General features: G+C 37.3%; 1 pseudogene; it reads left to right on the forward strand.

Moving 5' to 3' along the window:
* The first annotated feature begins 5,870 nt into the window (after positions 1-5,870).
* On the forward strand, positions 5,871-7,105 carry LOC101283133 (RNA-binding motif, single-stranded-interacting protein 2-like; annotated as a pseudogene).
* The last annotated feature ends 4,673 nt before the right edge of the window (positions 7,106-11,778 follow it).

Genomic DNA, 11,778 nt, shown 5'->3' on the forward strand with positions numbered 1-11,778 from the left:
GCACAGGGAACACTACTTAATATTCTGTAATAACCTATATGGGGAAAAATATGAAAAATAATGGATATATGTATATGTGTAACAATCACTTTGCTGTACACCTGAAACTAACACAACATTGTAAATCAATTATACTGCAATATAAAATAAAAATCAAATTAAAAAATAATTTTCTTAAAGAAAATAAGAGATAAAGAGATAAATTATTTTCTTAAATATCTGGAAATTGAAGAAATGTTATAAATTTTTAAAATCCAAATTGAAATGTGAAATAAATCATTAACAACTGGATAATCTGTTATATATTGTTAACAGAAATAATAGTAAAAGCTATTTCATGTGCCTATAAATGTAAAAAAAAATATTGAAACCAAATCCAACAATGTATAAAAAGGATTATATGTCATGATCAAGTGGGATTTATTCCAGGGATGCAAGGATGATTCAATATTCACAAGGTAAATTCAATCAATGTGATACATCACATTAACAAACAGAAGGATAAAAATCACATGATCATCTCAATAGATGCAGAAAATGCATTTGACAAAATGCAACATCAATTCATCATAAAAACTCTCATCAAAGTTGGTATAGAGGAAACATATCTGAATATAATAAAGGGCATTTATGACCAAATCTTACCTAACATCATTCTCGACTGTGAAAAACTGAAAGTCTTTCCTCTAAATTCAGAAACAAGACAAAGATGACCACTCTTGCCACTTCAATTTAACATAGTATTGGAAGTCCTAGCCACAACAATCATACAAGAAAAAGAAAAAGTCTCCACCAAAAAACGATTAGAACTAATAAGTGAATTCAATAAAATTGCAAGATACAAGATTAATATACAAAAACCTGTTGCTTTTCAACATAATAATAATGACTATCAGAAAGAGAAAGTAAAAAAACAATCCCGTTTAAAATAGCATCAAAAAAATACCTAGGGTAAACTTAACCAAGAAGGTGAAAAACCTATACTTTGGAAACTATAAAATATTGATGAAGGAAATTTAAAATGATCCAAAGAAATGGAAAGATATCCCATGTTCTTGGGTTGGAAGAATTAATATTGTTAAAATATCCATACTACCAAAGCAATCTACATATGTAATGCAATCCCTATCAAAATATTCATGACAGTTTTACAGAACTAGAACAAATAATCTTAAAATTTATATTGAACCACAGAAAGACCCTGAATTGCCAAAGCATTCTTGAGAAAAAAGAACACAGTTCGAAGTATCACACTCCCTGGCTTGAGACTATACTACAAAGCAACAGTAATCAAAACAGCATGGCACAGAAACAGACACATAGATGAATGGAACTGAATAGAGAGCCCAGAAATAAACCCACACTTATGGTCAATTAATTGATGAAAAAGGAGGAAAGAATATACAATGGAGAAAAGACTGTCTCTTCAACACATGGTGCTGTGAAAACTGGACAGCTACATGTAAAAGAATGAGATTAGAACATTTCCTTATGTCATAAACAAAAATAAATTCAAAGTGGATTAAGGACCTAAATGTAAGACCTGAAATTATAAAACTCCTAGAAGAGAACACAGGCAGAACCCTCTTTGACATAAATAGTAGCAATATTTCTTGAAATCTGTCTCCTAAGGCAAAAGAAATAAAAGCAAAAATAAACAAATAGGACCTAATTAAACTTAAAATCTTTTGCACAGCAAAGGAAACCATCAGCAAAACAAAAAGACAACATACTGAATGGGAGAAAATATTTGCAAATGATATGACCAATGAGGGTTAATATCCAAAATATATAAAGAACTCATACAACTCAATATCAAGAAAACAAAGAATCTAATTTAAAAATTGGCAGAAGACTGAATAGAAATTTTTCCAAAGAAAATATACAGATGAACAGCAGGTACATGAAAAAAATGCTCAACATTACTAATGATCAGAGAAATGCAAAGCAAAACCTCCATGAGATATCACCTCACACCTATCAAAATGGCTATCACCAAAAGTCTACAAATAATAAATATTGTCAAGGCTGTGGAGAAATAGGAACTTTAGTACACTTGGTGGAATTGTAAATTGGTGCATCCACTATGGAAAACAGTATGGAGGTTTCTCAAAAAAACTAATTATAGAACTACCATATGATCCAGTAATTCCACTGCTGGCTAGATATGCAAAGAAAATAAAAACACTAATTTGAAAAGATACATGCACACCAATGGTCATAGCAGCATTATTTACAATATCCTAGATATGTAACCACACTAAGTATCCATCAACAGATGAATGGATAAAGAAGATGTGGACTATTGCTCAGCCATAAAAAAGAATGAAATTCTGCCACTTGCAACAACATGGATGGACCTAGAGTATATTATGCTTAGTGAAATAAGTCAGACAGACAAAGACAAATACTCCATGTTATCACTTGTATATGGAATCTAAAAAAATAAAAGTAATGAATATAACAAAACAGACTCACAGATATAGAGAACAAAATGGTGGTTATTAGTAGAGAGAGGGAAGGGGGGAGGGGTGAGATAGTTGTATAAGATTAAGCAACACAAACTACAATGTATAGAATAAATAAGCAACAAAGACATATTGTAAAGCTTGGGAAATTTAGTCATTAACCTGTAATAACCTTAAATGGAGTGTAATCTATAAAAATATTAAATTACTATGTTGTACACCAGAAACTAATATAATATTGTAATTCATCTATACTTCTATAAAAAAAAGAAAAATCTGGGAAAGGAAGTAATCAGACTTCCACAATTAGTAAGATTTAGTGGACAGCAATCCTTTAAAGCAGGGGTCTCCAAACTTTTTCTGTGGAGGGCCAGATAAAAAAATATTTTACAATTTGTGTGTCACGCTGTCTCTGTCACAACTGCTCAATTCTGCCATTATAGGGCAACAGCCTTAGGCAATATATAAAGAAATGAGCGCAGCTGTGTTTCAATAAAACTTTATTTATAAGTAAAAGGTGAAGGGCTAGATAAGACCCACAGGCCATACTGTCAAAATATTTTCCTCTGTTCTAAAGGAATCAAATAGGAATAATTAGGCAAATTTTTTTTTGAATTGTAAGTTTTCCAAGTTTATAAATAGGTTGCACTCAACTAGATATAAACTATTTAGACAGATGAAGGCGAATAACATAGGAATAGAATAAACAGTATTCTTTAGTAGGTAATGAAGAAGATATTAATGCCCTCAAAGGGTGTAGATGCTTTGAAATAGAAGATAATAAATGTTATTTTCATTATATATAAACATTATTTCCCTTCTAAATGTCTGGATTGTAAAACAATGCTGGTAAAACAGCATAGGTTTCATGCAGAAAACTCCAAAACACAAAAAGTATATTTGAAACAAACAAACAAAAGAAAAATTATTGAATATTCCATTCTAAAGGTTTCTTTTCCTTTTTTCCTTCCCTCCCTCCCTCCCTCCCTTGCTCCCTCCTTTCCATCCTCCTTCCTATCTTTCTCTCTTTTTCTTTGTTTTAATTTAGTCTGTCAGTCCTTCTAAAAAGAACTCATTTGGTATAGATAAACTAATTCTGAATCTCATTCCAGACTTTCAAAATACCTTCAAAATATAAAAAGTTATACCAGGGAAAGGTATAGAATTCCAGGTAGAATAGCAACTGAAAACTAGTGTTCCCTCCAAAGGATTTTAAGCACTAAATGTTTTTTAAAAAAGAAAAACAGACCTGAAGAAATCCAAATACTTGGATTATCAGTAACACAAATGTAAACTATAAAACAAATGTCCTTATTATGTTCAAGGGGATAAAACCAAGCTTGTAAATTTCTGTAACAACTGGAAACTATAAATTTGACATAGAAGATTCAAAAAAGAACCAAAAATGAAAAACACAAAAATCAAAGTTCAGAATTCATTGAATGTCTTTAACAACAGTTTAGACCCAGTCTTAAAAATGAATGAAATTTTGATACATTCTAAAATATTGATGAGCCTTGAAAACATTATGCTGAGTGAAATGAGCAAGACACAAAAGAACAAATGGTGTATGATTCCCCTTATATGAGATCCCTAGAACAGGCAAATTCATAGGGACAGTAAGTAGAGTGGTGGCAACCAAGGGCAGGGGGAGGTGGGAAATGGGGAGTTAGTTTAATGTGGACGGAGTTTCAGTTTGGGAAAATAGAAAATTCTGGAGATGGATGGTAGTGATGGCTGCACAATGCTATGAGTGTACTTAATGCCACTGAACTGTACACTATAAATGTTTTAAAAGAGATTTTATACTATGTATATTTCATCACAATAAAAATTTTAATCTAATCTTTATGAAGGGAATAAAACTATATTTTCACCAAATGTTTATATGTCTAATATAAAAACCTATTTTCTTTCAAAATTAAATAATTGTCTTCCCTTCTACCCTCAGAGTATGGAAAATTGTCTGAACTTGAGGGGCAGGTGACAGAGGGGAAGCAAGAGAGATACATCTCAAAACAGCTCTCCAAAGGGCCCTGTGCCTTGTTGTTCTGGGAAGCCAGACCCCCACAAAAGTGTTGGACAGGAGAGCTGTAGTGGAAATACACTCCCTTTTCCTGAATAAGTAGGCATAAAGCAACAAAACCAGAGTTTCCCTATGGGTATAGGGAGCTTATTGGTGTTGAGCATATCAATGGTGGGCTTGAGAGCAGCTCAAATTTCCCAGGAGGATATATCTCTGAGGGGCTGAATGGAGCCCAGAGACCAGTGAAAGTGGGAGCCATGTGTTTTGGATCAGGAGGTCAATCCAGGAAGGGACAGGAGCCAATGACCAGAGTCCCATTAAAATCCATGCACATCTGCAAGATGAATGATGACCAAAGATGAGATATCCCCATGTCAATGCCTTGGCATAAACAAAGTCATCATCCTTCCCAGGATGGGGATAACTCCTGAACTAAGTGAGATCTAGTTTTACGTAACAAGCAGTTTGGGCTTGCAAAGTGGAATGTTCATTTACAGATAGATGAAGAAAAATACTATTCTTATTGTAATGTTGGATTAAGATTTATAACTGTGAACTCTGGAGAGAGAATACACATTCTTTTAAAACATAGGTAGAATGTCTTTCAAATAAAAGCCTATAATAGACTACAAGCAATATCTCAACAAGTCCCAAATTTTTATATAATACAGGTCATGTCCACTGACTACAATGGCTTAAAGCTCAAAATCAGTAGTAAAATGTGGGGCTTTTCCAAAACATCTCTAAATCTGAAAAAAAAAAAAAACCCCACAACTTCTAGAGGATTCTTGGGTGAAAGAGAAAGCCACCTACCACTCACATCACAGTTAAGGCTTTCCTCTTAACATCAGAAAGAAGATAGGGATGTCCACTCTTACCACTCCTATTCAACATTGTCCTGGATTTCCTGGCCAGTGTAACAAAAGAAGAAAAAGAAATAAAAAGAGGTTTATAAAAAGAGAAAGTAAGGAGTGAATCCATTTCTATTCACATGGTTGCCCATGTAGAAAATTCCAAATAATTTATCAAAAAGCTACTAGAGGCTGAGGGCGGGAACGCTGAGGTGGGACAGTTGCAAAGGCTGAGGATGCGGAAGCGTCAGAATGATGGAATTCTCGGAGAGAGGGGAGAGCGGTCCCTCTCTACACTCAGATAAGAGTGAGCTCTGTTCAAGAAGTCTCTTAGTGAGCTTCGACATTCGAAGGCCAGATGCGGCCCTCAGTACCCCACCTCACAGTGCGGCATGGAGGTCGAACAAACACCTAGACTCCAGCATGCGGTTTTGCTCAGAGACAGTTTGAACAAACATCCCAACTCTGTGAACTTCGGCTTGGGCATAAATTTCAGGTTGGTCATATGTGCCATTGTCTTAGCAAATGGCACCACCAAGTCCAGTCAACAGTACCCCTAAGAGCAGCAGTGAGAGTACCTGTAAATGACCAGCTGAGTGAAATCAACTTCTACATCAGGGCGTTGCAGCCAAGCACTACTGACCAGGACCTAGTCAAGTTGTGTCAGCCATACGGCAAGTTTGTCTCCACTAAGGCCATACTAGGCAAGACCACAAACAAGTGCAAGTGCTATGGCTTTGTGGACTTTGACAGCCCTTCAGCAGCACAGAAAGCTGTAAAAGCACTGAAAACCAGTGGTGTACAAGCACAGATGGCAAAGCAACTGGAGCAGAACCCCACAAATTTATACATCTCAAACCTCCCATTGTCAACGGATGAGCCAAAACTGGAAGGAATGCTAAAGTCCTTTGGTCAGGTTATCTCCACTCGAATCCTTCGAGATACCAGTGGAACCAGCAGAGGGGTTGGCTTTGCAAGGATGGAGCCCCCACAGAGAAGTGTAAAACTATCATCACTTTGGAAAATATATTAAGGCACCTCCTGGTGTACCAGCCCCATCTGATCCCTTGCTTTGCAAATTTGCTGATGGGGGTCCAAAGAAATGACAGAACCAAGGAAATTTTATGCAAAATGGAAAGCCTGGCCAAGGAATGCAGACATGCGTGGTATGGCCTTGACCTATGACCCCACCACAGCTCTTCAGAATGGGTTTTACTTGGCTCCTTATAACATCACCCCCAACAAGATGCTTGCTCAGTCTGCACTGTCCCCATATCTTCCATCTCCTGTGTCTTCATATCAGAGAATAACTCAGAAATCTCCTCTTATAAGTATCTAACCCATCTTGGATGCACCACCAGTCATATCTCATGTAGCCTTCAGGTTCAGTTCTGACACCAGGAATGTATCATCCCATTTCTCTCCAGCCTGCCTCCATGATGGGGTCTCTTACCCAGCAACCGGGCCACCTTTCCCTGAGCAGCAAGGGCATATATATGCCAACAGCTGCAGCTATGCAAGGAGCTTACATCTCCCAATACACCCCTGTGCCTTCCTCTTTTTCAGTTGAGGAGAGCAGCGGCCAGCAAAATCAAGTGACTGTGGATGCTCCCTCAGACCATGGGGTCTATTCTTTCCAGTTCAACAAGTAACAGTGGATTTCCCTCCCCATATTTCTTGAATATAAATGAATTCTTGGAGATGCTGATGCTCCAGACTCAAGAGGGCTGACTAGGAATACAGCCCCTCTGTGGGCCCTGCTGAGGACTAACACTTGGCCATCGTTTTTCACAAGCCTAGGCCTGGAAAAAGAAATCTCTGCACTCTTGTCCTCTGCTCTTCCTCTACTCCTGGTGGAGCCTGGGAGAACTGTCACTTTTTGTGTGTGCTACAGTCAAGGAGATCAGAAAAACTTTTAAGAAAAAAAAAGCCACTAGAAATAATGAGTTTGCAAGGTTGCAGGATACAAGGTCAGTACACAAGTATCAGCTGTATTTCTACATAATAGCAATGAGCAATTGGAAACTGAACGTTTTAAAAATGCTACTTGTAATAATAACTAAAAATCATAAGGTACAGAGGCATAAATATAGAAAAGTGTGTAATATCTAAATGCTGAATGATGTGTATAATAAAGGAAGTCAAAGAAGACCTAAATAAATGTAGAGATATACCACATTCATGGACTAGAAGATTCAATATTGCTTAAGAATAGCTGCTTCCCCTAAATTGACCTATAGATTCAACACAGTCTTCATAAAAATCCCAGCAAGCTTTTTTTTTTCATAGAAATTGGCAAAATGATGAAAAGATGATCCATGAGGGTAGGGGTAATTGCAAAACACATGTCGGATAGGTGACATATCCAGAATATATAAAAATCTCAAAACTTAATATAAGAAAATAACAAAAATATTGGCAAAATATTTCAAGACACTTCATCAAATATATGTATAGCAATTAAGCATGTGAAAAGATACTCAACATCATTAGTTATTAGGAAAATGCATATTAAAACAACAATGTGATACTGCTATACATACAACACCATTGATATTACCAAGTGCTGGCAAGGATGTGGAGCAACTGGAACTCTGAACTATTGTTGGTGGGAATGCAAAATGGTACTGCCACTTTGAAATCAGTTGATAATCTTCTGTAAAGTTAGATGTGCATTTGCCATATGACCCAGCAACCCCACATCTAGTTATCTATGCAAAGGAAATGGAAGCTTATGTTTGTTCAAAACCTGTACATAAATGTTTATAGCTTTATTCCTAATTGCCAAAAGAGTAAACAATCCAAATGTCCTATAATTGACAGATGCATGAACAAACTGTGGTACACTGATATGACAGAATACTACTGTGCAATGTAAAGGGAAAACTGCTGATAAAAGCAAACAGCATGGATGAGAATTTTCAAAATCATCAAGCCCTGGTGTCTTTTTGTTTAACAGATCTTCCCTCAATTTATCTCTCCTTTTGCATTTTTCCTGTAGCAATAAGTAGAAAGCAGGCCTCCTCTTGAAGTTTGGAAACAATTTTTGCTAAGCATTCTTCCACTACATAACAAGGATCCTCCTTCTTCCAGTCACCTGCAGCATTCTCAACATCCACTCTGCTACTATCATTTTCTTCTATACAATCTAGTCTTTTCCCATTATACTCTACAAAATATTTCTAGCCACCACCCACTGCCAGATTTCAAACCCACCCCACATTTAGGTACTTATTAAGGCACCAGCTCATGCTTGGTACCAAAATCTGTATTCGTTCTCTATTGCTGCATAACAAATTATCACAAACCTATCAGCTTAAATAAAAGTATATATATATTATCTCAGTTTCATTAGGTCAGAAGTGCAGAATGCTGTGGCTGAATTCTCTGCACAAAGCCAAAATCAACTTGTCAGCCAGACTGAGTTCTCATGTGGAGGCTCTGGGCAAAATCTCACTTTCAAGCTTATTCTTGTTAGCAGTATTCAATTTCTTGAATCTGTATAACTGAGGTCCTTGTTTACCTGCTGGCTGTCAACCAGGGGCTACTTCCAGCTCCTAGAGGTCACCAACATTCCTCATCATATGGCTCCTCCATCTTCAAGTCAGCTGCAGTGCATCAAATCCTTGTGTTTTGCATCTCTCTGACTTTTCCTTCTGCTATCAGCTGGGAAAAGCTCTCTGCTTTTCAAGGGTTCATGTGATTAGGTCAGACTCAGGATAATCTTCCTATCTTAAGGTCAACTGTGCCATATAACATAAATAATCATGGGAGTAAAATCCATAAAACCTAAGCCCCAGGGATTATTTTGGACATGATTTATAGATTTAACACCATTCTTATCAAAATACCAGAAAAAAAATTTTTGTAGACCTAAATAAGCTTCTTCTAAAATTTATATGGAAAGGCAATGGTTCTTTTGCATACCAAAAAAAAATTTTAAAGAAGAATAAAGTGAGAGGAATTACTCTATCTGATGTTAAGGCCTACTACAATATCTGCAATAATCAAGACAGTGTGATATTAGTGGAGGGAAGACACATAGATCACTAGAATAAAAAAGACAAACAGAAATATACCAATCAAATAAGCCCAACTAATTTCTGACAAAGGCAGAAAAGCATTTAAATATGGGTAAATATAGTCTTTCAACAAATGATGCTGGAGCAATTAGACATACATAAGGTAAAAAAGTGTAAACCAAACTCTATACTTCATAAAAAATTATTTCAAAATTGACCATGGGTTTATGAATAAATTTTAAAAGCTAAAAAAAAATTAGGAGAAAAATCTCCAGGGCCTAAAGCTAGGTGAACAGTTCGTAGATGAGACACCAAAAGTATGATCCATAAAAGAAAAAATTAATAAATTATACATAATCAAAATTAAAAGCTTTTGCTCTATGACATACCATGCCAAGAGGATAAAGAGACAAGATAAAGAGTTGGAGAAAACATTTACAAATTATATATCTGACACAAGACTCACACCTAGACATGAAGAACACTCAAAACTCAACAGTAAACAAACAATCTGATTATAAAAGGGCAGAAGACATGAATAGGCATTTTATCAAAGGGATTGTAAAGTTGATGGTAAATAGCAAATGAAAAGCTGTTCAACATCATTAGCTATTAGGGGAATAAGATATCACTACACACTTAATATAACAGGTAAAATTTTTAAAAATAGTGACAATACCAAATGTTGGTGAGGGTATTGAGAATCTAGGCCTCTCAAAGATTGCTGGTGAGAATGTAAAATGGCACAGGCTCTCTGGCAAATAGTTTGGCAGTTTCTTCCCAAATTAAACAAGCACTTACCATACAAGCCAGCAATTGCACTCTTGCACATGTATTTCAGAGAAATGAGCATTTTTGTTCACAAAAATCTATATGTGAATGTCTATAGCAGCTTTACTCATAATAGCAAAAAACTGGAAATAATCTAAATGTCCTTCAATGGGTGAATGATTGTACAAATTCTATTACATCCATACAAAAGAATACTACTCAGCAATAAAAAGAATGTGGTAAGATTTCCAGAATGGTGGTGTGAAGAGCTTAAGGAAACCTCTCCCCTGGAGAGACATCTATTAGCCTGGCCAAAATTTGCAGATATAAACATTTAAAGACTAGATATTGATCAAAGGGCTTACAACAAATTGAGAAATATTTATTTTAAAAAATCTATGGGGTCTTCCCTGGTGGTGCAGTGGTTGAGAATCCGCCTGCCGATGCCCCAGTCCAGGAAGATCCCACATGCCACGGAGCGACTAGGCCTGTAAGCCATGGTCGCTGAACCTGCGCATCCGGAGCCTGTGCTCCACGACGGGAGAGGCTACAACAGTGAGAGGCCCGCGTACCTCAAAAAAAAGAAAAAAAAAAAAATCTATAGAAACTCAATAAATGGGAGACTGTGGTGTTCAAGCTAGGGACTGCATCCATTCCCTCACATCTCTGTCTTGCTGTTTCAGTTCAGTAGGCAGCCAGGTTGCATTTCCCATCTCTTCAGATTCCATGGTATAGAAGAGCTATTCAGGATGGGTCTGGCAGCCAGTGAACATCAGCAGATGTTATCTTCCATTGCTCAATGCTACAGAAGGCCTATCTTGAGTGGGTGGTGGCAGCCAGGCAACATCCATCTTCCCACCCTCACCTTCCACCATGTAGGGAGGATCTGGGTGGGTGCCTGGTGAAGAGTACAGAAACTCTTTCCAAAACAGCTTTGTGTACTGGGGAAGCTACTTTGGTGTTCTTAGCAGCAGAGTTGCAACTCTCATCTCCACCAGCTTCTTGGGGCAGAAGAACTATTCTGGGTAGATTCAACAGCCAGTGAACATATGCAGATCCCCTCCTTCCTGGTTCTGAGCTGTGGAAGCTCCATAGTGGGTAGTGTCAGGAACTGGAAAGCAATACCTGCTCCTGCGCACTGCCCCTACACACAACTCCTATTCCATAGCACAAAAGTACTTCCTAGGGGATGGGTGGAGCAAGCCTCAAAGACTGGCAACACCCTTGCCCCTACCAAGGAGTTTGACTTTAACTGGATCAGACTGTGAGGCAATTTATGTCACAGGGTTGTTATAAACATTGGAGGAGTCAGCTAGCAGTTAGTGGAGGCTAACAGCTGGGTGTGATACCAGTAGAGGCAGACCAGCCAAAAACTTGATGGGGAGACTGGACACAGAGACAAAGAGAGCCAGCTAAAACCACAGTCATCCTGGTGGACAGGGAGACTGCACACATTCCCAAGACTGTTAACTCTGTGGAGCAACACCAGAGGCTACATTGCAGGGGAAATGGATTTCACTGAACTAGACCAGCCAGGGCTCTAAACAACTGAACAAGGAAACAGTACAACAAGCCCCATTTCTGGGGGAGGGGGCAGTATTCAAAGTTACTACAATATATTATCTGAAATGTCCTGTTTT

This window comes from Orcinus orca, chromosome 3 (genome assembly GCF_937001465.1).
Source record: "Orcinus orca chromosome 3, mOrcOrc1.1, whole genome shotgun sequence".
NCBI lineage: Eukaryota > Metazoa > Chordata > Mammalia > Artiodactyla > Delphinidae > Orcinus > Orcinus orca.